The sequence below is a fragment of the Trichomycterus rosablanca genome, chromosome 1, assembly GCF_030014385.1.
Source record: "Trichomycterus rosablanca isolate fTriRos1 chromosome 1, fTriRos1.hap1, whole genome shotgun sequence".
NCBI lineage: Eukaryota > Metazoa > Chordata > Actinopteri > Siluriformes > Trichomycteridae > Trichomycterus > Trichomycterus rosablanca.
This window is the reverse complement of record NC_085988.1, coordinates 45,879,041-45,905,723: the sequence shown is the minus strand read 5'-3', so window position 1 is coordinate 45,905,723 and position 26,683 is coordinate 45,879,041. Positions and strand designations below refer to the sequence as shown.

At 39.4% G+C, this 26,683-nt stretch overlaps 1 long non-coding RNA gene across 1 annotated transcript in view; it reads right to left on the bottom strand.

Moving 5' to 3' along the window:
• LOC134311851 (uncharacterized) overlaps positions 1-26,683 on the bottom strand; it is a 171,842-nt gene that overhangs the window by 32,367 nt on the left and 112,792 nt on the right. The window contains exon 3 of the long non-coding RNA XR_010011487.1: positions 6,490-6,591. This is a non-coding gene — a long non-coding RNA (uncharacterized LOC134311851). The remainder of the gene's footprint in view (positions 1-6,489; positions 6,592-26,683) is intronic.

Genomic DNA, 26,683 nt, shown 5'->3' with positions numbered 1-26,683 from the left:
ATGGTCACCACCCATCTTGAAAAGTTTTCCCCCTCCCATATACTAATGTGCCACAAACAGGAAGTTAATATCACCAACCATTCCCATTTTATTTAGGTGTATCCATATAAATGGCCCACCCTGTACTTACAAACCCATGTGGTTACATTTATTACAGTAGCATAATGGTTTCTCATGCAGTAACACAAAGGTCATTCACATCTAAGAATGGTTCCAGGTTTTGACCAACATAGACTGAAATTTCTCTAGATTTCCTGAATCAGTGTGGTAGATGGTCACTCACTCACTCACTTTCTTAACCGCTTATCCAATTAGGGTCGCAGGGGGTTGCTGGAGCCTATCCCAGCTTTTCAATGGGCGCAAGACACACAGTAACACTCTGGACGGAGCACCAGTCCATCGCAGGGCAGACACACATACCTGACTGCATGATTTGGACTATTTTTGCTGTGAGACGAGTGCTACCCACGAAGCCACTGTGCCGCCTGTGGTAGATGGTGAAAACCCAAAATTAATTGCAATTTTATGTTAAAAATTATCTTTTTGAACTGATTCTCTAAAATGATTCTCTAAGTTTAGGCAAAAAGTTGTAGACTACAGCCCATCTTGACACTCTCACCTGTTACCATTTCACCTGCTAATTGTGGCACATTTAAAAACAGAATAACCTGAACTGTTCACTCTTATTTTGCCCCCTCCCAACTTTTTTGAGAGTGTTAAATTTATGAAATTTAAAATTCACCCTTCATTTACAAAATACAATTACATTTGTCGGGCAAAACAGTTTTCTGTTGTACTAAAACAAGAGTTGTATTTTTGTCAGTTAAATACTGGTGCAAGAAAACAATCACAGATTGTTGTTTTTATAGCATTTTATAGCATGTCCCAACTTTTCCAGGAACTAAATTTGCAATTACAAGATCACTGCCTAATCACAGTCCAAATTACTTTTACGATCTGTCCTAAATTTTTATGAGAGTACATACTAAAATGCCAAGAAAATACTTAAATCCTTCTTCAATTTTCTCATGCATATTAAATAGCTTAATTATTTAGATTTTAATAAAGCAGAGGGATGTAAGTAAAATTCTGTCCCAGTGCTGGGAGCTTGGCTTAAAAAAGAAGACCGGAAACAGGTGGGCTCAAGTTCTGGCAGCGGCTCGCTACCCGACGGCACAATAAGAAAGTGCTCCCATGGCAACAAGGCACGATTTGCTTTCCTCAGCCAGCCACCACGTCCACTTCATGCTCTAATGTAAAATGACAGGTTGCTGGAATTAATGACGAGTTGCTGAAGTTGGTGCACAAACAAAAAAAGTCCTTTTCTTAATCTTTTTCTCAAACCTGCCGTGTTTTACTCCATCGTTCCTATAGCGCGATGGAGAACATTCAGCTTTCTCAGATGCAGCTCTGTTCAAAATAGGTCCAAGCACAATTTCTAATGGAGGAGAAAGCAATTTTATCTCTCACCGTGAAGGGGAAAGGGTACAGTGAGAGTTAGAAAGTGACAGACAGAATGAGATGAAAATCTGTGGTTCAGGAAGACGAGAGGAGTCACGATTATAAGTATCTCCTGTGTGAAGAACACATGTCGAGTGACTGCTGACAGCTTTAAAAGGAAATCTGTTGTATTCAGGGGGAAAGTCACAAGAGTGACAGCTGCCAAAAACAGAAAAAAGCTAAAAGTCAGAGATACGCTTCCTCACCCTGCATTTACACCTGTAGCTACATGGTGCAACAATGCAGCCCAAAGTCATTTCAGTTCTCTAAGAGCTGGCAATCTACAGTGACAGGGGGTTGATCAACCACTGATTATGAGCAAAGTCTACTTTCATGCAAATGAGGAGCAAAGCAACATGTGGTAATCACACCTCAGCACAGCTGTACTTTGTTATTTATATATTTGTAAAAAAAAAAAATCTTTACCTGGTCCCTATTAGATATTTGTTTCTATAAAGGGAAACAATTTACTACTTTTCTACAACCCCAAATCAGAAAAAGTTGGGACAGCATGGAAAATGCAAATAATAAAAAAAACACAGCATTTCTTACATTTACTTTGACTTTTATTTGATTGCAGACAGGATGAACCTGAGATATTTCATGTTTTATCTGCTCAACTTCATTTAATTTATTAATAAACATCCATTCCTGCATTTCAGGCCTGAAACACATTCCAAAAAAAGTTGGGACAGTAAAGCATTTACCACTTTGTAATGTTGCTATTCCTTTTCACCACACTTAAAAGACGTTTTGGCACCGAGGATATTAGAGCTTCTAACAGGATATTGGTTGTATAGATATAAATGACAGCTTAGTTAATGAATTAACAGTTTCAGCTTTTTACTGCAAAAGCCAAGATAATTAATTATCAAAACGTTTTTTGTTAGTTAGGTGGACAAACACAGTTGGATATGGATTTATATATTCTGGAAATATTCTGGAAACATACAATTTGGCTGCCAAGAAGAAAAACAAGTAAATTACATCCCTAATGGAACAACACACGGATATAGATTCGGTCCCAATTTGAAGACGAAAAGCTCAGGTAAGCAGCGGTTATGATTTTAGGCTGCTGTGTGGTTGATCTGGGTCGCGGTGCTGCTGTGTGCTTTCATTTTGCAATGATAGAAAAGCATTATCAAATATTAAACTTTTTCAATTTTTTTATGCTCATTTATTTGAAGTGAAACGGACAGCATAAATGTGAACAAAGCAACAGTCGCACACACTTCGAGTTTAAGGTAAAAGTTGAGTTTAAAGGTACAAATTTTTCAATGAAGGGTGTCAAGTTTCAAAGATTTCGAGTTTAGGGGACGTCGAGTTACAAGGTACCACTGTATATGCGTTCGATAACTGATACTTATAAACAGGGTTGCCAAGTCTCCAGAGATTAACCCCAGAAACATGCCTAGTTAGTATTTCATATTTGGTCTGGATACTTCACTAATCTATGGATTTTGAATTTTAAATGATTCATTAAATATACAGTGTTTAGAGGGTTTATGATTATGATGCTAATGATCAACCACTTAATCGACAAAAAAGTCACTTTTCATTTAATGCTGTTGGATAAAGAGATCACTTTATTTAATTTCAATAGATGATGCTTAATTTTAATAGAAAGGGCAGATAGTGAAAGTTCAGACTGTTGATTTGAGACTCACCCTTACACCTTACTGCACATGCATCAATGGGGTGCACAAACCTATTGGGAAAGCACTGCTTTTTTTTTTTTTTCAAAAATAATATGGATATTTTGTATCATTATCCTGAAAAAAATGTTAATCATCTCATAATTACACCGATATCGGAAGATTTTCACATTTAACCAGGGCTTGTAATGCAATACTGACTATAAAATATACAGTCTGACAGCTGAACTGGTTCTGCTCACTGTGTTTTAATGCTCTTCGACATTACTGCCACATTCACAGTGTTACACTGCTTTCATTAAAATGAAGACTTGTTATGAAACTCTGTGATGTATTTTTATATTTTAATAGGATACTTTAAGCATGTCAGTTGACAAAAAGCCAAGTAAATGAACAGGAATCTAGGCACACGTTTGTTACCAGCAAATCCTGGCGACATACATGTCATGTAATGTCACGTCACTATTCTGTCATCGCTTAGCGATGGTTGGCTGAACTGATTGGTAAGTTTTTTTTCCAATGCTCTCTGTCTCGTGTCACTTGTAGCAGAATGCCAAATGACCAGAGGTAAACTTACGGTCAGCAAACAGCAATTTGAGCAATGGTGCAGGGTGAAAAACACTGCTAGTGTGAAAGTGGCTGCAGAAATGCAGTTCAGAAAGCCTGGGTCTTATGGTTTGGTAGAAGATTGGGACATTTTCAGCTGTCTATCAAACCAAAGTTGGGTAGTAAATTGACAGTAGTTATTGGTAAATGGTTAGACGTTCTTTGGATAGACGTAGAAGATTTGGGATTCTTAGCGAGTGCACTGTAATTACTGCTACTGTATTTTTTTATTCTACTGTTTTGTGGTGGCACGATGGATAACACAGTCGCCTCACAGCAAGAAGGTCCCGTGTTCAAACCCCAGGCTGGGCGGTCCGGGTACATTCTGTGTGCAGTTTGCATGTTCTCCCCATGTCTGCGTGGGTTTCCTCTGGGAGCTGCGGTTTCCTCCCACAGTCCAAAGAAATGCAAGTGAGGTGAATTGGAAATACAAAATTGTCCATGACTGTGTTTGATATAAACTTGTGAACTGATGAATCTTGTGTAATGAGTAACTACAATTCCTGTCATAAATGTAACCAAAATGTGTAAAACATGATGTTAAAATCCTAATAAATAAAAAAATAAGCACTACAACTGCATGAATCATGTGCAAAAATCATACAAATAACATTATCATCTTTAGCTAACCACAGCAAACACAGAATAAAACATTTTTAGACATGAGTACTGAAATATACAAAATACTTACTCATATTGCTTACACTTACTAATACATTGCTCATAACTAGACATGCCAATATTCAGTAATGCAGTAAATCATAATAATTAAGCCAAACTATAGTTATCATTGATTCTCTAAAACACTGTCATTGCAGTTTAGTCACACAAACTGCAGCTTCACCCATTTTTATAGAGCAGTTCTTCTTTTAATCACTCTACTACACTATTCTATTGTGGTCACCAAGGGTTCTGTCACTTGGCGATAAAAAAATGTGTTGTAAGCCAAAAAACATAGTGTCCAAAAGAAGATTGCTGTTTTTCATGGATAAATATGTTCTTTCTGAATACAGTATTGAAATGTGCAGTGCTTGTTACTAAACCTGAATACTTACTAAACATTTCTTGCCAATCTGCATGGCCTCTGATGACTGAGTTTGTGTAGAGCACCCAAACGTGAACATTCACTTAGTAGAACTTGAAATTTACATTTACATACTCCACTAAGTAAAAAACTCCAGACTGGTTGAACATATAAAATGAATTAGATAAAATGAGAACAAGAGGACATTAGAGATAGATTTTTATCACCATCCAGTGATGTTTCCCCCAAAAGAACAATTTAGGCTTCAGGAAATTATGTATGCTGAATGATTTTTATCAGACCATAGTCTGGCCTAAAAGAGTGCAGTAACTTGAGTGACATTCAAAAAGGTGTAATACATAATTTATATAAATTAAATTACATTATATGCTTCCAAATTTGCAGCAACAGTTTAGGGAAGACCATATCCCATTCCAGCATAAATGTGCCCCTACGCACAAAGCAAGATTTGTTGTTTATCTGCACTGTGTATATTGTATTGTCGCATTTTTGTCCTGGGGTGGCACGGTGGCTAAGTGGGTAGCACTGTCGCCTCCCAGCAAGAAGGTCCTGGGTTTGATCCCCAGGTGGGGCGGTCTGGGTCCATTCTGTGTGGAGTTTGCATGTTCTCCCCATGTCCACGTGGGTTTCCTCCGGGAGCTCCGGTTTCCTCCCACAGTCCAAAGACATGCAAGTGAGGTGAATTGGAGACACTAAATTGTCCATGACTGTTCGTGTTTGATATAACCTTGTGAACTGATGAATCTTGTGTAATGAGTAACTACTGTTCCTGTCATGAATGTAACCAAAGAGTGTAAAACATGACGTTAAAATCCTAATAAACAAACAAACTTTTGTTCTGTTTTGCACCCTGGTCCTGGAAGAAAAGTTTGGTTTAAAGAAACTCCAGTAGCCTGCACAGAGCCCTGACCTCAGCCCCATTGAACAGCTTAGGAATAAACTGGAACATCAACTAAGCCTTTCCTGCCTAACATCAGTGCAAACCATTCGAATGCTCTTTTAACTGAATGGGCACAAATTCCCACAGTCATGTGAGAAGGCTTTCCAAAAGAGTTGTTGTTGTTAAAGCTGAAAAGATCACATAGAGGTCACTCTATTTTAATACCACTGGTTTTTTAAATTAACTGTTCAACAAGCTCATGGTCAGGTCCAAATACTTTTGACCAAATGGTGTACCTCTTATATTCATGACAGAAATAAAATTCACCAGCCCAGGGACATAGGAAAACACTAGTGTATGATTAATAAAGACAGTGTAAAGTGTATACAATTATCTTTGGGAGAATTATCTGGGAGTCAAATGCATTGTGTTGAAATGTTCAATTTTTACGTAATAAATACATTTGCTGGTAATGCAAATGGAAATAAACTGGAAATGAGCCAGGAAAATGTACCTGATTTTTCAAATTCGACTGCTAATTCTTTAATGATATATAAGGTTCTATTTCCTTGGGAGACACAAAATGCTTTGCATTTGCCAAGGTCGATCAAGCAACATCAAATCATTCCTTCAGGTAAAACTCTGAATTGGGAACTGAATCAATGCTATCGCACAGGTTTACCCCTTCTTTGCCCCGAATCTGTTTTACATGCAGATTCCGATTTGCACTTCATTAGGTGCCTGACTAGAATTACCTAAATAAAAAAACATATATATTAAAAGTCTTGTACTTCATTACTTACCACCTCTGGTCGACAATGCAGACTTGAGGGCGGTCTAATGCGCTAGCCTTCCAGTGCTGAGATCTCAAGTTCTTTAGATGGAATCTCAGCTATGTTACCAACCTATGAAGAGAGAAGTTACAATTAAGAATTTGGAACTACTAAAATGGGAAAAGGGGGTGGAATTTAACATGATGTGCTAAAAGAATCTTTGAGTGCTGGATTAAAAAAAGAGAGACAAAACAGACTATTTATTGCATATTAAATGTGAAATTGTTTTTAATTTTTTATTGTTTTTAACATATTATTAAAATATTTTTCATTAAAATATAATATTTTAATAGTATAATGATTTATATTTGTATTACGACATAGTTTCCCAACTCTTTTGCCAGCTTAATTGCTTCAAACTAAATTTTCTTTCCTTTGAGACAGGTGATCAGGTGGCACAGAAGTGTAATATATTAGCACACCACTGCAGGCACCTGGGTTCGAGTCTTATCAGTGTCACTGTGCTGGTTTGGTGCTCTAAAGGCATAAACATCTGAGGAACAGAGGGATGGATGGGAATTTGCCTCTTTGCCTGCTACAAAAAAAATTGAAAATGAATACATTGCTGAAGATGGTAAGGGAGAGGTACCTCCTGAGATTTTAAGTATGATTTTGATCACATTATGAACTATATTAATACTATTATAACAATTTATAACATAAGTATTTTTAAATTTATTGTATTACAATGCAAATTACCAATTTTGATAAATAATAAATACCCCTTAAAAAATAGAGCTTTTATTTGTTTGTTTAAAGCATTTGATGACTTAATGTTACACCCTTGTGTTTCTAGTCATGGAGTATAATTTAGCTAGTCCTGTGAGGCCACAGTTATAAATATATACTGTATATATATATATACTCAATCTCCGGGCACCAGTTATTAGTATAAGAATGCTAAAATGCTATATGGCACCAGTGTCCCCACAAATTTAACAGACAGGTTAGAGTTATATAAATACTGATTGTGAAATAATAAGTAAAATAAAAATACAACTGATGTACTGTATATACTGATATACTGATATATACAGTGGGGCCAAAAAATATTTAGTCAGCCACTGATTGTGCAAGTTCTCCTACTTAGAAAGATGAGAGAGGTCTGTAATTTTCATCATAGGTACACTTCAACTATGAGAGACAAAATGAGAAAAAAAATCCAGGAAATCACATTGTAGGATTTTTAAAGAATTTATTTGTAAATTATGGTGGAAAATAAGTATTTGGTCAATAACAAAAGTTCAACTCAATACTTTGTAACATAACCTTTGTTGGCAATGACAGAGGTCAAACGTTTCCTGTAAGTCTTCACCAGGTTTGCACACACTGTAGCTGGTATTTTGGCCCATTCCTCCATGCAGATGTCCTCTAGAGCAGTGATGTTTTGGGGCTGTCGCTGGGCAACACGGACTTTCAACTCCTTCCACAAATTTTCTATGGGGTTGAGGTCTGGAGACTGGCTAGGCCACTCCAGGACCTTGAAATGCTTTTTACGGAGCCACTCCTTCGTTGCCCGAGCGGTGTGTTTGGGATCATTGTCATGCTGGAAGACCCAGCCACGTTCCATCTTCAATGCTCTCACTGATGGGACTCATGCTTCACAGTAGGTATGGTGTTCTTGGGATGCAACTCAGCCTCCAAACATGATGAGTTGAGTTTTTACCAAAAAGTTTTATTTTGGTTTCATCTGACCACATGATATTCTCCCAATCCTTTTCTGGATCATCCATATGCTCTCTGGCAAACTTCAGACGGGCCTGGACATGTACTGGCTTGAGCAGGGGGACACGCCTGGCACTGCAGGATTTGAGTCCCTCTCGGCGTAGTGTGTTACTGATGGTAGCCTTTGTTACTTTGGTCCCAGCTCTCTGCAGGTCATTCATCAGGTCCCTCCGTGTAGTTCTGGGATTTTTGCTCACCGTTCTCATGATCATTTTGACCCCACGGGATGAGATCTTGACCCCAAGGGAGATTATCAATGGTCTTGTATGTCTTCCATTTTCTTACAATTGCTCCTACAGTTGATTTATTCACACCAACCTGCTTGCCTATTGTAGATTCACTCTTCCCAGCCTGGTGCAGGTCTACAATTTTCTTCCTGGTGTCCTTCAACAGCTCTTTGGTCTTGGCCATGGTTGAGTTTGGAGTCTGACTGTTTGAGGCTGTGGACAGGTGTCTTTTATACAGATAACGAGATCAAACAGGTGCCACTAATACAGGTAACGAGTGGAGGACAGAAGAGCTTTTTAAAGAATAAGTTACATGTCTGTGAGAGCCAGAAATCTTGCTTGTTTGTGGTTGACCAAATACTTATTTTCCACCATAATTTACAAATAAATTCTTTAAAAATCCTACAATGTGATTTCCTGGATTTTTTTTTCTCATTTTGTCTCTCATAGTTGAAGTGTACCTATGATGAAAATTACAGACCTCTCTCATCTTTCTAAGTAGGAGAACCTGCACAATCAGTGGCTGACTAAATACTTTTTGACCCCACTGTATACACTGACCAGGGATAACATTCTGACCACTGATAGGTGAAGTGAATAACACAGATTATCTCTTCATCATGGCACCTGTTAGTGGGTGGGATATATTAGACAGCAAGTGAACATTTTATCCTCAAAGTTGATGTGTTAGAAGCAGGAAAAATGGACAAGTGTAAGGATTTGAGCGAGTTTGACAAGTGCCAAATTGTGATGACTAGACGACTGGGTCAGAGCATCTCCAAAACTGCAGCTCTTGTGGGGTGTTCCTGCTCTGCAGTGGTCAGTATCTATCAAAAGTGGTCCAAGGAAAAAACAATGATAAACCGGCAACAGGGTCATGGGCGGCCAAGGCTCATTGATGCACGTGAGGAGCGAAGGCTGGCCCGTGTGGTCCGATCCAACAGACGAGCTACTGTAGCTCAAATTGCTGAAGAAGTTAATGCTGGTTCTGATAGAAACATGTCAGAGTACACAGTGCATCACAATTGCAGGGCTGTTTTGGCAGCAAAAGGGGGGACCAACACAATATTAGAAAGGTGGTCATAATGTTATGCCTCATCTGTGTATATATTTATTATTTTTAGAATATGTCAGGCCTATATTTTACTTACAAAGCCACAACAAATATATTTTTATTGGTTATACAATTTACATTACAGTTTAATAAAGCATCTTGTGATGTAAGTTAAGAATAAATTAATGAAGTGCAGATGCTTCCAGACATGTAAACTGTATGATATAACTGACATCCCATAATAAGCTGGCCCCTTGATTGTGGAGGAATTTGGAAAGAGGAAAATCTAAGTGGTGATCAATATGATAAATCATTTCTATCTTAATGAAAGTGCTTTCTTCCAGGATGACAGCACGTCTATAAGGCACATTTGCTCACTGAACAGTTTGATGAGTATGTTAATTATGTAAATGATATGCTATGGTCTGCAGAATACCTATACACCTATTTAAGATTTGAGGCCTTTAGTACCATTACATTCTTTCTTTCAGTGCAGTTCTGAAGACTTGTAAGTCTATGCCAATGTGCATGAGACAATTTTGGTGGCTTGCAGTGGACAAACACCTTTTTGACAGCTGTGTAATAAATTTGCTGTTCCCACTTCCCACCAAAAAAATCTGACATTTCAAAATAAAGCATCTTCTCTTTAATAGGCACTTAACCTCACCCTTTCAATGTTCTCTAAATGACCTTGAGTACTGGCCTTGAATCAGGCTCGCCTACATAAATGAATTACGACCTCTGAAAAAATGATGTGAGCTGACCTCCAACTGAAGGGTCAGAACAGTCACATCGGTGCTACTAACAGTGCTTTGAACAGATGCAAAAAGAGCGTCTATACTACATACACTGATCAGCCATAACATTAAAACCACCTCCATGTTTCTACACTCACTGTCCATTTTATCAGCTCCACTTACCATATAGAAGCACTTTGTAGTTCTACAATTACTGACTGTAGTCCATCTGTTTCTCTACATACTTTTTTAGCCTGCTTTCACCCTGTTCTTCAATGGTCAGGACCCCCACAGAGTAGTTATTATTTAGGTGGTGGATAATACTCAGCAATGCAGTGACTCTGACATGGTGGCGTGCTAGTGCTGCTGGAGTTTTTAAATACCGTGTCCACTCACAGTCCACTCTATTAGACACTCCTACCTAGTTGGTTCACCTTGTAGATGTAAAGTCAGAGACGATCGCTCATCTATTGCTGCTGTTTGAGTTGGTCATTTTCTAGACCTTCATCAGGGGTCACAGGATGCTGCCCACGGGGCGCTGTTGGCTGGATATATTTTTGGTTGGTGGACTATTCTCAGTCTAGCAGTGACAGTGAGGTGTTTAAAAACTGCATCAGCGCTGATGTGTCTGATCCACTCATACCAGCACAACACACATTAACACACCACCACCATGTCAGTGTCACTGCAGTGCTGACAATGATCTACCACCCAAATAATACCTGCTCTGTAGTGATCCTGGGAGAGTCCTGACCATTAAAGAACAGGGTGAAAGGGGGCTAAAAAAGCATGCAGAGAAACAGATGGACTACAGTCAGTAATTGTAGAACTACAAAGTGCTTCTATATGGTAAGTGGAGCTGATAAAATTTACAATGTGTGTAGAAACAAGGGGGTGGTTTTAATGTTATGGTTGATTGGTGTATATTACATGTAACAGGTATGCATTCCTCCACTGTTCTGGGAAACTGAATGCTGGATCATGACAAAAATAAAACTGTCATGTGCACATCTCTTTTAATCTATGTCAAGCCAAAAGCAGCCAAGTCCAACAAACGCCGAAACACACATGAGATTGGGGTCACCGCTCAGGAGTGTTATAGCATGACCCCGCCAGTGTAAAATTGGACCAGAGCTGAACAGAACAAGACTGAGGAAATCTGTCTGAGTGTCTGTATGTGTGTGTATCCATGTAAATGTCTGTGTTCTCTCTGCTCTGCTGGACCAAGACGAATCAGTACTTGTTGCTTGGGAGAACGTATTTATGCTTTTATATATATATATATATGTGTATATATACACGGTATATACAGTATATATATATATATATATATATACACGGTATATACAGTATATATATATATATATATATATATATATATATATATATATATATATATACAGTGTATCACAAAAGTGAGTACACCCCTCACATTTCTGCAGATATTTAAGTATATCTTTTCATGGGACAACACTGACAAAATGACACTTTGACACAATGAAAAGTAGTCTGTGTGCAGCTTATATAACAGTGTAAATTTATTCTTCCCTCAAAATAACTCAATATACAGCCATTAATGTCTAAACCACCGGCAACAAAAGTGAGTACACCCCTAGGAGACTACACCCGTAAATGTCCAAATTGAGCACTGCTTGTCATTTTCCCTCCAAAATGTCATGTGATTTGTTAGTGTTACTAGGTCTCAGGTGTGCATAGGGAGCAGGTGTGTTCAATTTAGTAGTACAGCTCTCACACTCTCTCATACTGGACACTGAAAGTTCCAACATGGCACCTCATGGCAAAGAACTCTCTGAGGATCTTAAAAGATGAATTGTTGCGCTACATGAAGATGGCCAAGGCTACAAGAAGATTGCCAACACCCTGAAACTGAGCTGCAGCACAGTGGCCAAGATCATCCAGCGTTTTAAAAAAGCAGGGTCCACTCAGAACAGACCTCGCGTTGGTCGTCCAAAGAAGCTGAGTGCACGTGCTCAGCGTCACATCCAACTGCTGTCTTTGAAAGATAGGCGCAGGAGTGCTGTCAGCATTGCTGCAGAGATTGAAAAGGTGGGGGGTCAGCCTGTCAGTGCTCAGACCATACGCCGCACACTACATCAAATTGGTCTGCATGGCTGTCACCCCAGAAGGAAGCCTCTTCTGAAGTCTCTACACAAGAAAGCCCGCAAACAGTTTGCTGAAGACATGTCAACAAAGGACATGGATTACTGGAACCATGTCCTATGGTCTGATGAGACCAAGATTAATTTGTTTGGTTCAAATGGTCTCAAGCATGTGTGGCGGCAATCAGGTGAGGAGTACAAAGATAAGTGTGTCATGCCTACAGTCAAGCATGGTGGTGGGAATGCCATGGTCTGGGGCTGCATGAGTGCAGCAGGTGTTGGGGAGTTACATTTCATTGAGGGACACATGAACTCCAATATGTACTGTGAAATACTGAAGCAGAGCATGATCCCCTCCCTCCGGAAACTGGGTCACAGGGCAGTGTTCCAGCATGATAATGACCCCAAACACACCTCTAAGACGACCACTGCTTTATTGAAGAGGCTGAGGGTAAAGGTGATGGACTGGCCAAGCATGTCTCCAGACCTAAACCCAATAGAACATCTTTGGGGCATCCTCAAGCGGAAGGTGGAGGAGCGCAAAGTCTCGAATATCCGCCAGCTCCGTGATGTCGTCATGGAGGAGTGGAAAAGCATTCCAGTGGCAACCTGTGAAGCTCTGGTAAACTCCATTCCCAGGAGAGTTAAGGCAGTTCTGGGAAATAATGGTGGCCACACAAAATATTGACACTTCAGGAACTTTCACTAAGGGGTGTACTCACTTTTGTTGCCGGTGGTTTAGACATTAATGGCTGTATATTGAGTTATTTTGAGGGAAGAATAAATTTACACTGTTATATAAGCTGCACACAGACTACTTTTCATTGTGTCAAAGTGTCATTTTGTCAGTGTTGTCCCATGAAAAGATATACTTAAATATCTGCAGAAATGTGAGGGGTGTACTCACTTTTGTGATACACTGTATATTTATTTATTTATTTATTTATATATACACACACACATTTCCAAAGGAAAAAATCTGCCTTGCTCTCACTTTCTATTCCCACACTGGGGATTACATACTGTATTGTTTTTAATATATATGATCACCACATTATTACCGGTTTTGATGCTGATATGGCAGAAAATGCAAAATGCAATTACATTTTGAGAAAAAAGCCCAGCTATGCCCACAGACTTTGTATAACCCACCTAATGTAAATGCCAGAGCTGCTTTATCCATAGCACAAGCAAAACAGTATCTTCAACTTTAATAAACAACAGCACTGTATAATAAATATTTCAAAAATAGGCATACTGTCTCGTTCCATTCTCTGGGAGGTGTTGTTTATGCACTAGTGCATTCTTTCTCGATGATGATGGTGCTCCACTGCAAATCCTATTTTTAATGATTGTTTATGTAATGTTAATCAAACATGTAGGATTCAAATGTACACTAAACATATGTTATCTGGTCATTTGTAGCCAGAAGAGCTGACATCACTGGTTATGCTAGACATTGTTTACACAGCACTCCTGTGCATCCTGTTGCATATTTAATTGCGCTTGAGCTGTAGATCACAGACTGATAACACGATGTTTCCTTTAGGTTTCAGGTTTCAATCAAGAACAGAACTAACTGAGTTAGTCGTTTTAGTTCCAGGCAGCAAGTCATGAGGCAGCAAAGCATTCATAAACTACTTAAGTAATGCACTTAAGTATACTTATGTAATTTTCAGATTTACCAGGGTAGTCTAATTAAACCCAATTTATAATTATATTTATTTATTAGGATTTTACCGTCAAGTTTTACACTTTGGTTACATTCATGACAGGACAGGTAATTACTGGTTACACAAGCTTCAGTTCACGGCACGATGGCTAAGTGGGTAGCAATGTCGCCTCACAGCAAGAAGGTCCTGGGTTCGATCCCCAGGTGGGAAGGTCCAGTGGGGTGGTCCCCGAGGGGGGTCCCCTGCGTGAGTTTACTCCGGGAGCTCCGGTTTCCTCCCACAGATCAAAGACATGTAAGTGAGGTGAATTGGAGATACAAAATTGTCCAGGACTGTGTTGGATATAACCTTGTGAACTGATTAATCTTGTGTAATGAGTAACTACTGTTCCTGTCATGAATGTAACCGAAGAGTGTAAAACATGACGTTAAAATCCTAATAAAACAAACAAATCATCAGTTCAAGCCTTTTTTTTTTTCTTTCTTTTTTTTCCCCATTTTCCTCCCAATTCAGCGCAGTCAATTTGTCTTCTGCTGCTGAGGGATACCCGATTGCATCCGAGGAGAGCATGTCACTGTACATGCCTCTTCCGACATGTGCACAGCCCTCCTCTTCTCACCCCTGCATTCTGCACAGGCGTCTCTTCCGCCAATCAGGGTCTTTACACAGCGTAGGAAGACCCCACCCATACATAGTCTGGTCCCCATCTTGCAGATACGGTGGCCAATTAGTATCTGCTGCAGGCACTGCCAATTATGCCCACCAGATGGTGCCCAGCGGACCGGTGAACCGAGGAGTTCAGAATCTCGGCGCTGGTGTGCTAGCAGAATATCCCGCAGCGCCACCTAGGCGCCATCAGTTCAAGTTTTTAATGTCAAACACAGTCATGGACAATTTAGTATCTCCAATTCACTTCACTTGCATGTCTTTGGACTGTGGGAGAATACCGGAGCTGTTTGTTTACTCTGGTAATGTCCTTGCTGGCACACTCTTGCTCTGACACGTGAAGCAATTGGCGGCACCTTTACACCAGCCAGCGGTAAAGCAAGTATGAAGGACCACACTCATTCTTTTGTGCCGTAACTATGAAAATCGCTGCTGTAGGTGCTGTAGGTCCCATTGGTGGTGAGCTAGCTTATTAAACCACTGGACCACCATTTTTCAAATCTTACTGGTCTGAAACAAGTTTCACATAACTGTTTATAAATGACAAAAAAGTAATAAAATGCCCTGAAGATTGCGTAATCAGTTAAAGGTACAGAAGCTCTGTGCTCAGTTATATACTGTGTATAAAAAACTCTGAACTCTGTATGGGTTCTGCAGCCAATCAACATTTAGCTGTTTTGTTCAGGTCTATATTGTTTTATCTTTCAATGCATACTTGATTATGCAGGCAGAAAAAAAACGCCAGTGTTCAGCTCTGAACACAGCATAAGGAATGTATTTATGCAAAAGAGCATGAACAGCAGACAGATGGTATATGCCCCCCAACACCCACCAGATACACAGATAATGGCAATCTTCACATTGTCTCTAAAGGCCTGTGAGTGCATAAGACAAATCACAGACAGAGAATGCAGCAGTCCTATCAGAAGTGCCATAACCACTCAGCAGTCAGTATACATCAGAAAGCACACAAATCTTAACCGCCCCAAACTGCTGCACGGCTCAAGTTACATAGAAACACATGGTGCTCGCAGTGACTTACATTAAAATGCTAGATAGGCTGTCTAAAGTTCTTTAGGTCTGAGTAAAACAGCACTGTGATAATATTAATACACTAAATTAACATCATGATAGACATTTTTGTGTGTGGTGTAACTCATCAACACACTTTGTTACTGATCTCTATTAAAATCAACATCTTAAGCCCTAAGGGAGAGAGTCATTTTAATGCAAATCATAGACACAGAGAAAACAAAAGGCTTGAATGGAAAAAGTAACATTATATATATATTTTTATATAATTAAAAAACAGTAGACTAATAGACTAAGAAAGACAATCTAAACAACAAATGCAGTTATTGCTGAACATAGATTATACTCATTTATTCACTCACACCCAAAAAACTCCTTGAAAGAAAACCCAATTACACATAGCAAAAACATGCCAAACTCATAACTAACAATAACTATGGGTAAAGTTTAAACACAGGTCCTCAAGACTTCAGAGCTCAATCAAACCCACAGTGCAAAAAACAACAACAATATAAATACATACATAAATGTGCGTATATATACACCGATCCGCCACAACACAGGACAACCACAGAGCAGGTATTATTTAGGTGGTGGATCATTCTCAGCACTGCAGTGACAAGGACATGGTGGTGGTGTGTTAGTGTGTGTTGTGCTGTTATCTGGTACGAGTGGATCCAGCGCTGCTGGAGTTTTTAAATACCGTGTCCACTCACTGTCCACTGTATTAGACACTCCTACCTAGTTGGTCCACCTTGTAGATGCTGTTTGAGTTGGTCATCTTCTAGAACTTTATCAGTGGTCACAGGACACTGCCTACGGGGTGCTGTTGGCTGGATATATTTTTGGTTGGTGGAATATTCTCAGTCCAGCAGTGACAGTGAGGTGTTTAAAAACTCCATCAGCGCTGCTGTGTCTTATCCACTCATACCAGCACAACACACACTAACTCACCACCACCATGTCAGTGTCACTGCAGTGCTAGGAATAATCCACCACCTTAATATTATATACGTATATACGGTATATATATATATATATATATATATATATATACACATATATACACACACACACACACACACACACACACTTATGTCTATCTATCCATCCATCCATCCATCCATCCATCCATCCATCCATATAATATATATATATATTATGTATTATTATGTACATGATGTTTTATTTCATTTTATTTTATATATGTATATATAGTATTCTATATCTTCATCTTTTTTACCGACCAAAGAGTGGAGGCCAGCACCTCAACCAGACAGTAGAAACTGTTACTGTTTCTGTGATCAAGAGGCGATAAAAAAAAAAAAAAAGTGATTAAGGCAGTTGTGGCACATTGCTTAAGGCACTGAACTAGTAATTGGAAGGTCTCTGGTTCAAGTCCCACAATAACCTTAACTTTCAACTGCACTGGATTTAAGTCATTTCATATAAAAAGGTCTAAATGCTGTAAATGTAGATGATTCCCCATTTGGCTTTCCTTTTTCTCAGTTAAAAGTGTCTGTAAAGTCTGCAAACAAGCTGATGACATCATTAGACAGCTGCACCACCACAGCGCCCCTTAAAATTCTATATTTATCATTCCCGAATGAAACTTCACATCAACCTATTTATTTAACCATATTCCTGGTTGCTCTCGGCCTCCTATACCGCCTGCCTGGTGGTAACTGCTTGAATTGTAAGCAAAAAGGATATAGTGCTTTATTGTTTTCATTGCCTTTTTTAAGTACAGTTCCTGTACTAGTCTTTTACATGTCTTTAACTTCTTCCTAATGATTAACTACCAATTTTCAATATTCTCATCAGTTTTCTTCCATCGTTACAACTCAAATTCCTGAACCACACTGTCATTTTGTAACATTTAACATTTATTGTAACTTTTAACCAGGGGATAACATGCTAGCTCTACAGTATTTTGCCTACCCTCAAACTCACAGTTGTTTTAATAAGATTTAGCTGCTGTATGGCTTTTTTATATATAAAAAAAAATCACTTGAACATCACTCCATTTACAATCACTATTTGTGGGCGTTCTCACAAAAAGTCTTTAATCCAATGAATAATACTCCTATTTAACCTTAAATCTACTAAGTGCTGCAAGAAAGTCCGTGTATTAACTGAATACAGCACTAAAACTATAAAAAGCACCCTGGCTTAAGCTTTAGTCTGCTGAAGATGGCTCCTTATTTTATTACAAAGTGTAGTTATGGCATCCTATGCTAGACATGACATGCTTTCTAATAACCCTTTCCATTGTGTTACACATCACAGACGTCAAGGGTATTGGTCAAAAATGATTAAAAGCTCATGTTCTTAATTTTAATATTAGTCATTTTCCAAGAATGTTGAACAATGCTTTTATCTAACAAGCCCTGGAAAAGCAGAGTAAAACTCCTTTCAGTTGATGGATTCGTTTGTTAAGTACTCTACCTCCCATACCATCTGGACCTGGGGCTTTTCGGGAGTTGTATACAAGCATGGCTAGCTGCAGCCTCATTCTCTGTCAACCTTATTTGCAGATAAGAGGAAATGCCACTGGAAAGCCTCTTTAATTCCATTCTAAAATCCTGTGTATCCATGCTATTATTAAATGTATTAGAAACCCATTTGCAAGATCTGAAGTTACCTTCCTTACATTTCTAATTATCCCACCAATCATTCGATTAAAACCAGCACATGCTTGCTTGAGACTGCCTGAACAAATCTGGCTCTCCATTCTATTTTCATACTTCAATTTTGCTTTCTTATCTTCCTCTGCAGTTCTATAGATTCCTCCCTAACTATTTTCCCATTACAGCTTTTAAAAGCACATTTCTTCTCATATATACATACCTTCAGTTCCCTAGACACCCATGGCTTATTGTTTGAAATACTCTGATTACTCGACTCTCAGTTATGTTAGCCTTATGTATCTGGTATCAGTGAATCTATGTCTTTAAAACTGTTGTTGATTTTCTCTGTACTTTGTTCAGTCCATATCTTCACAGTCTTTGGTAAAAGACGCAACACATTATGATCCAACAAGCCCAGGGAATGGGGGGCACACAGTCTTGTAAGCCCAGAAGTTATTCCAATAGAACTGATCAAAGCCTGTGTAAGGCAAGTAGGACAATCCACATAGCTTTGTAAGTTAGGCAGACATGCAGTCCAGTCACACCTATTAAAATCCCACAGAATAAAAATGTATCAGTGCATAATTGTAACTCTCCATGATTCTGATAGCAGCAGTCTTTCTCTCACACCTTCTCACAAGCCCCTTTTCTTTGTTCCCACCCACATTCTTCTGCAGCGACTCTCCCGAATATCCCTACAGTCATTCAGAGAGAAAAGGGGTATTTCCCTGTGTAGGTGAATTTTCCCATACTAATCATTCAACAAGCTTTATCTGCTAAAATTGCCAAGAGGCATAAGGCCAACCACACTTTCAAAAGATCCATGCCCAAATTTCAACTACACTATACTGCCAAAAGTATTCACTCGTCTGCCTTCACACGCATATGAACTTGAGTGACATCCCATTCTTAATCCATAGGGTTTAATATGATGTCAGCCCACCCTTTGCAGCTATAACAGCTTCAACTCTTCTGGGAAGGCTTTCCACAAGGTTTAGGAGTGTGTTTATGGGAATTTTTTATAATCAGACAGAAGTAGTATACTACAGTAGTATAAGATATAAGGCTAGAAAAAGATCTGCCTTAAACATATCTGTCCATGCATTCATTTCAGAGTGAGGCTGAGTGGTGACTTCAGGTGGTGGTTTCAGAAATGCCCTTTTCCAAAACAGGTAAAGCCAGTAAAATTAGTGCTACAAAGCAACATGGATCATGGGGGGGACCTGGGTTGTATCCATGCCTCAGTGTCTGTTAAAAGTTGGGCATGCTTTTGTTGTGTTTGCATGTCCAAAGACATGCAGTCAGGTCAATTAGAGCATTCCAACCTGTCCATGGTGTTTCCTGTCTTTCGCTTAATGAATCCGACCCACCACAACCTTGACCAGGATAACACAGTGGTAAAACAGACAATGAATGAATGAATGTGATCGACTGAACGAACACATCAGCTAAAAGGAAGAAGTGAATAAAGCAAGCTCTTTTTGATAGGGCTCAGGGTCTCCAAAAGGACAGCACGTCACTAACGCAACACACACACACGTACACACACACACACACACACACGCACAAAGTGCAGTGAAGGGGGAAACAGAGATAGGAAATATCCAGGTGAAAAATGCATTCGCAGATAAATCTCTGAAATTACACCCTTGGAGAGGTATAGAAACTCACATCGACAGTCTTGTATTACCATCTTTGTAGGGTGTTTTCTCAGACTTCTGTATCTCTGTAACTAAAAAGAACTCAACATACACCTAAATCTAAATCTCAGTACCCAAAAAAGCAAATCATTTACCCATTTTACATTTTAAACAGAGATTACAGTATAAACAAATATTCTGTATGAACAGCCTAATGTCCCAATAAAGGAAATTCATTTAATTTTGAAATGTGTTTGCCTTATACAGACTGCTAGAATCAAGACAATATGAATTATAGGGATCCTGACTGGCTGAAAAAAGAACAAGAAACCAACAAACAATTTATCAGAATCAGAATGAGATTAGATTTATTCACCTGGTATGTTTGCACACAGTATGAATTAGTTTCTGGCTGTTGGTAGCTCTCTACAACATACAGACAGTACAGTATACAAAAACAATTACAGACAATGTATAGATTTAAATGTGCCAAGCAAATAATAGCATAAGATAAATAGCATAACATAAATAATAAAATGAATATATATATATACAGTGTATCACAAAAGTGAGTACACCCCTCACATTTCTGCAGATATTTAAGTATATCTTTTCATGGGACAACACTGACAAAATGACACTTTAACACAATGAAAAGTAGTCTGTGTGCAGCTTATATAACAGTGTAAATTTATTCTTCCCTCAAAATAACTCAATATACAGCCATTAATGTCTAAACCACCGGCAACAAAAGTGAGTACACCCCTTAGTGAAAGTTCCTGAAGTGTCAATATTTTGTGTGGCCACCATTATTTCCCAGAACTGCCTTAACTCTCCTGGGCATGGAGTTTACCAGAGCTTCACAGGTTGCCACTGGAATGCTTTTCCACTCCTCCATGACGACATCACGGAGCTGGCGGATATTCGAGACTTTGCGCTCCTCCACCTTCCGCTTGAGGATGCCCCAAAGATGTTCTATTGGGTTTAGGTCTGGAGACATGCTTGGCCAGTCCATCACCTTTACCCTCAGCCTCTTCAATAAAGCAGTGGTCGTCTTAGAGGTGTGTTTGGGGTCATTATCATGCTGGAACACTGCCCTGCGACCCAGTTTCCGGAGGGAGGGGATCATGCTCTGCTTCAGTATTTCACAGTACATATTGGAGTTCATGTGTCCCTCAATGAAATGTAACTCCCCAACAACTGCTGCACTCATGCAGCCCCAGACCATGGCATTCCCACCACCATGCTTGACTGTAGGCATGACACACTTATCTTTGTACTCCTCACCTGATTGCCGCCACACATGCACACATGCACAGACCATCTGAACCAAACAAATTAATCTTGGTCTCATCAGACCATAGGACATGGTTCCAGTAATCCATGTCCTTTGTTGACATGTCTTCAGCAAACTGTTTGCGGGCTTTCTTGTGTAGAGATTTCAGAAGAGGCTTCCTTCTGGGGTGACAGCCATGCAGACCAATTTGATGTAGTGTGCGGCGTATGGTCTGAGCACTGACAGGCTGACCCCCCACCTTTTCAATCTCTGCAGCAATGCTGACAGCACTCCTGCGCCTATCTTTCAAAGACAGCAGTTGGATGTGACGCTGAGCACGTGCACTCAGCTTCTTTGGACGACCAATGCGAGGTCTGTTCTGAGTGGACCCTGCTCTTTTAAAACGCTGGATGATCTTGGCCACTGTGCTGCAGCTCAGTTTCAGGGTGTTGGCAATCTTCTTGTAGCCTTGGCCATCTTCATGTAGCGCAACAATTCGTCTTTTAAGATCCTCAGAGAGTTCTTTGCCATGAGGTGCCATGTTGGAACTTTCAGTGACCAGTATGAGAGAGTGTGAGAGCTGTACTACTAAATTGAACACACCTGCTCCCTATGCACACCTGAGACCTAGTAACACTAACGAGTCACATGACATTTTGGAGGGAAAATGACAAGCAGTGCTCAATTTGGACATTTAGGGGTGTAGTCTCTTAGGGGTGTACTCACTTTTGTTGCCGGTGGTTTAGACATTAATGGCTGTATATTGAATTATTTTGAGGGAAGAATAAATTTACACTGTTATATAAGCTGCACACAGACTACTTTTCATTGTGTCAAAGTGTCATTTTGTCAGTGTTGTCCCATGAAAAGATATACTTAAATATCTGCAGAAATGAGAGGGGTGTACTCACTTTTGTGATACACTGTATATACAGTGTATCACAAAAGTGAGTACACCCCTCGCATTTCTGCAAATATTTCATTATATCTTTTCATGGGACAACACTATAGACATGAAACTTGGATATAACTTAGAGTAGTCAGTGTACAACTTGTATAGCAGTGTAGATTTACTGTCTACTGAAAATAACTCAACACACAGCCATTAATGTCTAAATAGCTGGCAACATAAGTGAGTACACCCCACAGTGAACATGTCCAAATTGTGCCCAAATGTGTCGTTGTCCCTCCCTGGTGTCATGTGTCAAGGTCCCAGGTGTAAATGGGGAGCAGGGCTGTTAAATTTGGTGTTTTGGGTACAATTCTCTCATACTGGCCACTGGATATTCAACATGGCACCTCATGGCAAAGAACTCTCTGAGGATGTGAGAAATAGAATTGTTGCTCTCCACAAAGATGGCCTGGGCTATAAGAAGATTGCTAACACCCTGAAACTGAGCTACAGCATGGTGGCCAAGGTCATACAGTGGTTTTCCAGGACAGGTTCCACTCGGAACAGGCTTCACCAGGGTCGACCAAAGAAGTTGAGTCCACGTGTTCGGCGTCATATCCAGAGGTTGGCTTTAAAAAATAGACACATGAGTGCTGCCAGCATTGCTGCAGAGGTTGAAGACGTGGGAGGTCAGCCTGTCAGTGCTCAGACCATACGCCGCACACTGCATCAACTCGGTCTGCATGGTCGTCATCCCAGAAGGAAGCTGACGCACAAGAAAGCCCGCAAACAGTTTGCTGAAGACAAGCAGTCCAAGAACATGGATTACTGGAATGCCCTGTGGTCTGACGAGACCAAGATAAACTTGTTTGGCTCAGATGGTGTCCAGCATGTGTGGCGGCGCCCTGGTGAGAAGTACCAAGACAACTGTATCTTGCCTACAGTCAAGCATGGTGGTGGTAGCATCATGGTCTTGGGCTGCATGAGTGTTGCTGGCACTGGGGAGCTGCGGTTCATTGAGGGAAACATGAATTCCAACATGTACTGTGACATTCTGAAACAGAGCATGATCCCCTCCCTTCGAAAACTGGATAACGACCCCAAACACAACCTCCAAGATGACAACTGCCTTGCTGAGGAAGCTGAAGGTAAAGGTGATGGACTAAACCCAATTGAGCACCTGTGGCGCATCCTCAAGTGGAAGGTGGAGGAGTTCAAGGTGTCTAACATCCACCAGCTCCGTGATGTCATCATGGAGGAGTGGAAGAGGATTCCAGTAGCAACCTGTGCAGCTCTGGTGAATTCCATGCCCAGGAGGGTTAAGGCAGTGCTGGATAATAATGGTGGTCACACAAAATATTGACACTTTGGGCACAATTTGGACATGTTCACTGTGGGGTGTACTCACTTATGTTGCCAGCTATTTAGACATTAATGGCTGTGTGTTGAGTTATTTTCAGAAGACAGTAAATCTACACTGCTATACAAGTTGTACACTGACTACTCTAAGTTATATCCAAGTTTTATTTCTATAGTGTTGTCCCATGAAAAGATATAATAAAATATTTGCAGAAATGTGAGGGGTGTACTCACTTTTGTGATACACTGTATATATATATATATATATATATATATAATATAATATATATATATAATATAATAATATATATTAGGGCTGTCACGCGATTAAAATATTTAATCTAGATTAATCGCAATTAAAGAACCAAATTAATCGCAATCTGATAACTAAACAAAATTTGAACAGTTATGCACATTTTTTATTGCAAGAACGTGTTTACCAATTAAAACATTCATAAAATTATGATAAAATTATTAAATCTAAATTTATATTTTTAGAAAGCCAGCCATTGCCTATATAGAGTTGTTAACAGCTACCCATCTTTCAGTCAGTTATTTAAAATGACAAGTCTGTTCACATTATTTGACAAAAGTGAGGATCTTTTTCAGTTCGTAACCCTGTCACTGAAAACAGGGGCTCATAATATGAACCATTTCTAGATGCAACACCAGTATATATAGTTACACTATAGTTACACTAATTTGGAAATATCCCACAATAAGCAGGTACTTTGGTAACAGGTGAGGGTTGTGGGAGATAAATGTGAATTAACACTAGAAGTATTATTGATACGTAGAACGTGCAATGCCCAAGACAATCAGAACCAATAATTTTGTAATGCAATTTTGTAATCACCAAAATGTGCAAAAGCCAACATCTGTCAAAATATGGGGGTGCATTAGTGCACAGGGCATTGGTTACTTGCATATGTGTCAAAGTATCATTGACACGGAGGGATATATTGTGATTTTAGAAAGACACATGATGCCATCAGGAACAACGGCGACCACAGACCATTGAGCAGCTGAAGTCTCATATGAATGGAGATTTCCAGAACTACACCCATAAAATGTCATGTCATGTTTTAATTCAAGCTTTTTATTAAGGATTACCTCTTTATTAAGAATACCTTAATAATAACCAGGTGGCTATAGTCTTTTGGGGTTACCCACCACAACTCTCACCAGTATGAAGCGGTTACTAACAAAATAATGAAAAGTTGTAGGCTGTGTATATATAACTAAAAATATGTGATATAAAATACTTTTTAGACTGTTTAAGAATGTATTTGTTGTCTGGTATATTGCAGTATACCTCAAATATCCAGTTTTGGGTTCATGTTTTTCTTTCAGTTTATTTGTCAATTAAAAAATACCACCAGTTACCAGTAAGAGCTAAACGTACACAAGCCTGTTCTCAGTTCTACTCAAAACTGAGTCTCTGTACGAGTGTTTATCTGCACGACCAGCTTAAAGCACACAGCAGCAAGGAGAACCTTCCAGTTCATGATCTACTGAAATCATTTCCAGCTACAGAGTGGAACTGGCCGCATTCTGAATTACAAAACACCTCAAATCCTGGCCTTGGGATAAAGACAGAGCCAAGTGGCAGAGTGGAAATTCATCTCACCACCTGAACAGAAAAGCATGTTTTACAAACAGATGCACATGCATAAATGCAGACGAGAGCCAAAGTTGGAGCCTGGCTGGTAAACTAGGTGTGTCACAATGATAGATGGCATGATCGCCATGGCAAATTGCTACAATATCATGGTTCTGCATTAGCTATCCCCTGGAAATTGTTTACAAAGCCACACAAGCCTCAGGCCAGTTTTACTCAAATTTAAACCTGGGTGGCTACATCACTGAATAGCTTGGTGCTGTTCAGCCTATATGGGGCATGGATATCAGCTCATGACAATTAGTTTGCACTTCTGTGGCCCCCAGGAGCAAGAACATTTAATTCAAGCTATTATATTCTATTAAAGTGATGGTCTAGACACAAGTGACTGTAATGACATCTGGGGCCGCTTATGTGTAACGACTAAATAGGTTTTTATATACCCACTGGATTATATAAGAAACATCAAACTAATGGAATATAATAGGGGGTAAACATTGCTAAAGGGCAGCTGTTTGTGGAATTACAATTGTTGCAACCAGGCTAAACAAACCCAGAGGGTACCATCAAACATTTTCACATGTTCACGTGTTTCACAGTGCTGGTTTACAGTGGATATAAAAAGTCTACACACTCCTAAGACTAAAATAAATCAATTCAGATCTTTTTATACCTTGACTGTGATAAATAACCTGTGCAATGTCGTTGAAAAAAACACACTGAAATTAATTAGAGAGAAGATAATACAAATAAAAAAATATATAATAATGTGGTTGCATAAGTATGCACACCGTCTTATTATTGTTTATGTGACTGTGTTCAAAACAAACCAATCCCATTCAGACTCATGTTAAATAGTAGTCAGTGACACCTACCATCAATTAAAGTGACTCAGATTAACCCCATATAAAGTTCAACTCTTCTAATATGATTTTCCTGACATTTACTTGCTGCTTGATGCATCATACAGCAAAAGAGAAGAGTACAGAATTCTAAGGCAATACAATACCATTTAAAACAGTGAAGACGGTCATCAAGAAGTGGATAAAATATGGCACAACACTGACATTACCAAGAACTGGACGTCCCTCCAAAACTGACAGGCTGCGAAGAGGCCTACAGCAAGGTGCTGGTTGTGTAATACATGTGACAACAATCTCACTTATTCTATATACTCCGATCAGCAATAACATTAAAACCACCTCCTTGTTTCTACACTCACTGTCTATTTTATCAGCTCCACTTACCATATAAAAGCACTTTGTAGTTCTACAATTTCTGACTGTAGTCCATCTGTTTCTCTACATGCATTGTTAGCCCCCTTTCATGCTGTTCTTCAGTGGTCAGGACTCTCCCAGGACCACTACATAGTAGGTATTATTTGGGTGGTGGATCATTCTCAGCACTGCAGTGACACTGACATGGTGGTGGTGTGTTAGTGTGTGTTGTGTTGGTATTAGTGGATAAGACACAGCAGCTCTGATTGAGATTTTAAACACCTCACTGTCCCTG